Source organism: Cetorhinus maximus, chromosome 4 (assembly GCF_964194155.1).
Source record: "Cetorhinus maximus chromosome 4, sCetMax3.hap1.1, whole genome shotgun sequence".
Lineage (NCBI taxonomy): Eukaryota > Metazoa > Chordata > Chondrichthyes > Lamniformes > Cetorhinidae > Cetorhinus > Cetorhinus maximus.
In genome coordinates, this window is record NC_135882.1 from 7,228,133 (window position 1) to 7,234,854 (window position 6,722).

The window sequence follows — 6,722 nt, forward strand, 5'->3', positions numbered from 1 at the left end:
AGAGTACTGGCCACCACTTGGATGGCCAGAGATTAGTGCGCTGTATGGCTGCCCGAAACCCCACCCACCTCCGCCCCACTCCACCTGACCGATTGGCAGCAGCTTTGCCCACTGGACTGCAGGCTGTGCTCTCAGCTCAGGCACAGACATTCTCCTAACCCGCACTGCAAGGCTGCACTGTTAGCTTGAACCATGGGGGAGATTGGTCCAAACTGGGATGCTGACATTGTAAGGGGCTGTGAGCACCTCCACCAGTGACTGCTCCATGACCAGCTTTAGCAAGGAGATTGTACAATGTGCTCAGTTGTCCAACTGTTCTGCAGTCCACTAAAATGCTCATTACTCTGCAGTCTGTGCCTGAGGGGGTGAAAAGCTCTGGAGCACTTGGTGGCACTTTGATGCCACTGTGTTGCGTGAGTGGGCAGAGAAGCTAGAGACCCGACTCCAATCATATCAATGTGGCTGCGCCTGAACTGTCTCAGCTGCAGCAGAATGGTCACAAGGTGTTTGTAATGCATGGCCTCTCCCCTCGCCCACACCCACCCCACCACCCCCACATGTGCTTGTGCACTGCCTTTAACCCCAGGGCAGCACATGCAGCCCAACTCCCCCCCCTTCTCCCACAACACGCCTGAACCTTGAAGTCCAACAGGCGACCCGGGTGAGCACTCCGCAATGTTACTGGGTACTCACTTCCACGTTCCCGTCATACTGCAGCCCTCCAAGTGCACGCCTTTTATACGCTGGTGTGAAATGGCATGTTGACATGGGCGGACGATCCAGCAGGGGGTTCGGGGGATGGGGAGCGGGGGAACGATTCCGGCGGGCAGACTTAATGATAATAATGTATTACAATGAGGCTCCCGGCATCCAACGGTGGGAAATGCGGCCTGCCATTGACAGGCTGAGTAGACGATCGCAAACTGGTTTGACGATGTCGTGCAACTGATTTTTGGCCTTCTCGCCATATTGCCCGCACACGCCACCGAACACGCCCGACACCGGCGGGCCACGGAAAACCCCGGCCACAGTTTCTGAAAAGCATCATAATGAATGTTAGTTGAGATTTGAGTCTGAATGTGAGGTAGAGTTGAAGCCTCTAGTGCCTGAATGTATAATCTGTCTTACTTCATACAATTACATAGAATGTATAGTTCAGAAGCTAGCCAACTGGTCAATGCTGGCTCCGCACGCATTTCCCCCCCAGCCTATTTCATCTCACCCTATCGCCATATCCTTCTATTCCTTTCTCCCTCACGTGTTTATCCAGCTTCCCCTTAAAAGCATCTGTGCAATTTGCCTCGACCCACTACCTTGTGGTAGTGAGTTCCTATACATCACAAGCTTTTGGACCATTTACTGTTAAAAACATAATGGGGTGCTTAAATTATTTAATAGGGAAATTTGATTTATTTGCCTATTTTATTTTTAGTCGTAGCTGAACGTTCTCTCTTTGTTTTATACAAAAAGAAAGCTCACGTTTTCTGCGATCAAAGCTCCCTTTCCTTATAAGCAACTCTTCACAATGGGAAGACATAGCTGCTTTGCTGATTGAAACAAACCAGTGTTGATGGCTGATCAGCCAGCTGGAACAAAGGACACCTCAGAAAGGATACAAGCTAATGAAAAAAATGGACCTGATTGGGAAATGTTATGCACTTCCTACAACTTGCATCGCACTTAATGTTAAAAAGATTCTGCTGCCACAAGACAGGCAGCTACAATGCACAGGGTGAATATTCAAGGTAAAAATGCAACCTGCTAGACATCTATTAATCAGAGCACTCTTGTGCAAATGAAATCATTCTATGAATCAGGCTGTACCCTTAAAGCTTCACGCTGATTTAAAAATAATTCACACCAGCATGTGACTCTCACTATAAACAACAATTGTTGTACTTGTATTAATGTTATTGTACAGTTTTATCAATAATCTTTCATGATTAAATTAAAAGCTCGACAGAATTGGCGTGACAAATAATGACCAGTGCTTTATGGGTTAATTCTTCTCCTGTAAGGTTTTACTGTCTCCATAAGATTTTAGTTTATTTGAAGCACTTTTTTTTTTAAAAAAAAGTTGAAGCTTGCTATGCTACGTTCAGTTTGTACAGCAGCCTCCCTTGATCCAACTTGGCACCCCATCTGCAACTGTGAAGCTCTGAACAGCCAAATCCAAGATCGTTTATAATATAAAGAAACAGTGAAGAAAATGTCAGTGATGGTTATAGGACATGGATTGGAGGCCTCCCAAATGACCTCCAGCCTCCAATGTGCTCCCACCATTAGTGACCTATTGGTATTCTTTAAAATCATAGAATGGTTACAGCACAGCAGGAGGCCATTTGGCCCATTGAGCCCACATCATCCCTCTACAAGAGCAATGTACCTGGTCCCACTCCCTGGCCCTTTCAACATAACTCTGCAATTCTTTTCCCTTCGGTTGTTTACCCAATTCCCTTCCGAATCCACGAATGACTCTGCCTCCACCACACTCTCAGGCGTCGCATTCCAGATCCTAACCGCTCACTAGGTGAAAAGGATTTTCCCCATTCTCCCTTTGGTTCTTTTACCAATTACTTGACTCCTGTGCCAATGGGGACAATTTCGCTCTGTCTACCCTGTCTCGACCCCTCATGAATTTGAACGCCCCTATCAAATCTCCGCGCAACCTTGTGTTCTGTAAGGAGAACAAATGCAGCTTCTCCTCATCTCTGGAAACATTTTCAAATATTTTCTGCATGATCTCTTAAGCCTTCACATGGGGCTGCTTTTGAAGTAAAGATGAACTAAAGTTTGGACTGTGACTTGGATATGTTTACTGCATTGAGCTGGGGCTTGGAATCAGGCTCAGCGGGTGTGACATGTCTGCGCCCTATTAAAGGCCACCCTTAAGGTGGTGGTTGTTTCAAGTATAAGGACAGCTGTACATCTTCAGTGTGTACCCAGCGAGAGCCTTTACTGAACTTACCTAAGATGACTGCCCCCAGAGGCAGAGTGTCTCATGGCAGAGTCACATGACCAAGGCAAGCCAGTTAGTCAGTACAGCATTGCATTTCCAAAACACAAACATCCCTTTTTTCATATGAAAGAGATACAAACATCCCCATTTTCATCTTAAAAAAGATACAAACATCCCCTTTTACATATTACAAAAAAGATACAACATCCTCTTTGTTCCTAGCGAACAAAAGACACTTAAGTACAGCCGTCCTTATACATGAAACAGTGGTCAGTAGGGGATTCAGCAGTGGGAAAAACACTTCCTGAAGTAGTTCTAAATCAATGAGAACTTCAAATCCCTTGATCAACAAAATTATAACATAAGTAATTAAGAAGAAGCAGCCCTGGGTCATAAAGAACAGAATCTTCTATGTAAATATTATGACATGGTGGGTAAGTGATGTTGCAGATGGCCTGTCAGTGAGGCCCTGCATCTTTCAGTACCAGTAACATGAGTATTATTTTTACCTCATGCGATGTGTTGTTTTAGTTACTCTGTTTTGTAAGTGAACCGCTGTTACATTTAGGTTTTTGTTGTCAACTCTGATTGGACGTATTCCTGGAGGTTTCATTACATGATCCCCCCTGCCCTTCCTCACCATTGGTTTTCCTGTCATGTCCATCGCCATGGCATCCCGTGCCCTACAGCCAATTGAGAAGCGAGCAGGCACTTCATTTTCACCCCGTCACCAACATTGTTCAAAGGCAATGTTCAAAGAAAATATTTCTTTTCAATGCCTTGTCATTTTCTCCTCCCATGTTTGTTCACCAGTGTCCTAGAGTTTAATCTTCAAATCCCAGATACTCCAGTGCAATCCTAATGTAACCTCAGGCTCCAGTGAGGAACAAACTCACCATCGTCCTGGTTTACAAGACCAGTGCTCTAACCACTGAGCTATGGAGCCAAACTACAGCACAATTTCAGTATACATCAGAACCAGCATTCCAGACCCTATTATTACAGACAAACTTTTCTGTACCCTGGAATAAATTCCATGAAAAGCATTCAAGGCTCAGTGGATTGACTCTTCAAATGGAGCTGCAGCACCACCTGGGTGGGAATTGGGCTGCAATTATATGGATCGGTTCTTATTAAGGCGATTAACGCCTGTACTGAGCACAATGTTTCCTGTACCACTGGGGAGGAGCCAGGCGGCTGCTCTGTGAAGGGTAGCACGCCAGCATTAAATAGTGCAGCCGTGAGAAGCGAAGTGCTCGAGCTTTCATTGGATGACCCTTGGAAATCAAGGAATTGCATCAACTGCAGGGCACACAAACAGGTCAATTGGTCAGTGGCCCATCATGGTGGTTATGCCCCACATCAGCTTCCTCCCACCCCTCTTCATTTCACCCTATCCCATTCTTCTATTCCTTTCCCCCTCATGTGTTTCCCTAGCTTCCCCTTAAGTGCATCTATGCTATTCACCTCAACTATTCCTTGTTTTAACGAGTTTCACATTCTAACAAATTATCTTTCTCCTGAATTCCTTATTGGATTTATTAGTGACTGTATATCTATGCCTGTTGGCTCTGGTGTCCCCAACAAGTGGAAGCATCTACTCTACACTTACCCTACCAAACCCCTTCTGAATTTGTAAGACTTCTATCAGGTCGCTGCTCAGCCTTCTCTTTTCTAGAGAATGGAGCCCCAGCCTGTTCATTTTCCCCTGATAGTTACAACCTCTCAGGTCTGGTATCATCTTTATCACACTTTCTCCGGTGACTCTGTATCTTTTTTATAAGACAGAGACCAGAACTCTGCACAGTGAATGTTCATGTCGAAATTTCCCACAGGGGATTAGTAAATTGTGGTAGAATCCAGGAGAGAGTGGATTGCGTGATGGTGGACCCGGGGTTGGTTCCCCTCCTCTCTCCCCCCTCCCCCCCACAGATACCACCTCTTTTGATCAGTCCTTTAAATTCTTATGGTGGAGGGGAAAGGAGGAATATTGGCAGATCTTCCATTTACCCCTCTATGTCTAGATGGGGAGTTTCTGGTTCCCCCTACAAAATTCCACCCTTTACACTGACAGCTGGTGTAAGCATCAGAAACGACTTGAAACTACACAGTAATTACAACCTGGAAACAGATCCCTCAGTCCAATCAGAGCATGCTGGTGTTTATCCTTCAACTGAGCAGTAATTCTAATGCCATATGTCTGACCTGTTCTCTTTATCCTCCCTTTCCTTCGACCACCTATCTAACATATTCTTAAATGCTGGCTTGGCCTCCTTTTCAAGCACTAACTCAGTGCGTTCCACACCCCCACAAACCTCTATGACAGCAAAACATGATATACATATCAAGAAAGGTTTGGTAGGCTGGATCTCTTTTCTCCTGAAAAAAAAAGTTAGATAGATAATTCGACCCCAAGCCAGTTGGTGATGTATGAAACTAGACTTGATGAGCTCTTTTGCTAACAGAATGCAGCATTACATACATCTACCTACTCACACCATGTCCCCAGCAGCCTCTCTTTATACTCTTGATGTATACCGATAAAAATCAAACAATTAACAAATTAGCCAATTAAACAAGCTGATTAAACAAATTGATAGCCTATTAAAGGGCACTGTAACAAAAAGGCAGAATTTTAAAGGAACCTTTTTAAATTAAATGTAAACGTCATTTCGGGGACTTGAGGTAGCACTCCAGCCCCCGTGGTGCCCACTGGTCGCGTAAGACCCCAAGCGTACCAGTGGACACCGCGTGCTCCATCTCCAGGGACACCTGGCTGAAAATGGAGGAACAGATAGTCAGTCTCCCTTTATACTCAGCAGGTCTGGCAGCATCGGCGGAGAAGAAAAGAGTTGACGTTTCGAGTCCTCATGACCCTTCAAAAGGGTCATGAGGACTCGAAACGTCAACTCTTTTCTTCTCCGCCGATGCTGCCAGACCTGCTGAGTTTTTCCAGGTAATTCTGTTTTTGTTTTGGATTTCCAGCATCCGCAGTTTTTTGTTTTTGTCTCTTTATATACTCTTTTGGTTATAATCGGTAAAATAAAAAGGACTAATTAACAAATAAATCAATGAAACAAATTGACAGCCCCTTAAAGGGGCAGTCTCTCTTTATACTCCTTTGAGTACCGTTTTAACAAATTAACCAAATAAACAATTTAAAAAAGCCAATTAAACTAATGGCTAGCCCCCAAGGGGCACTGTAGCCAAAGAAAAAAATTTAAAGGAACCTTACTGAATTAAATGAAAATGTCATTTTGGGGGCTGATGAAGTAGTCTGGCCCCAGCGGTGACCACTGGCTGCAGAAGGCTCCAAGCATTCCATTGGACACTGCGTGCTCTCTCTCCAAGGACAGCCGGCCACAAACATAGCCATGGAAGAGGCGCAGACAGTCAGTCTCTCTTTTTACTCTTTTTGAGCATAACAAATAAACAAGTGGGCAAATTAACAAATTAACCGATTAAATTAGGAGTGATAGTCCCAAAGGAGCACTGTGACTAAAGACAAAATCTTAAGGGAAATTTATCCAAACAAAAACCAAATGTCATTTTGGGGGCCAATGATGCCCTCCAGCCCCCGTGATGCCCACTGGTCGCGGAAGGCTTCTAGCGTACCAGTGGACACCGCGTTCTCCCTCTCCAAGGACACCCGGCCGCTAACATAGACACGGAAGAGGCGCAAACAGTCAGTCTCTCTTTATAAATGTTCTGCTTACGTTTCTGGAGCGGGTCTTGAACCTACACCCTCAGAATCAGAGCCGAG

General features: G+C 45.0%; 1 non-coding gene across 1 annotated transcript; it reads right to left on the bottom strand.

Moving 5' to 3' along the window:
* Nucleotides 1-3,830: 3,830 nt before the first annotated feature.
* On the bottom strand, nt 3,831-3,905 carry trnat-ugu (transfer RNA threonine (anticodon UGU)). Its single transcript has one exon. It is a non-coding gene; the product is annotated as a tRNA-Thr (tRNA).
* Between the last annotated feature and the right edge of the window lie 2,817 nt (nt 3,906-6,722).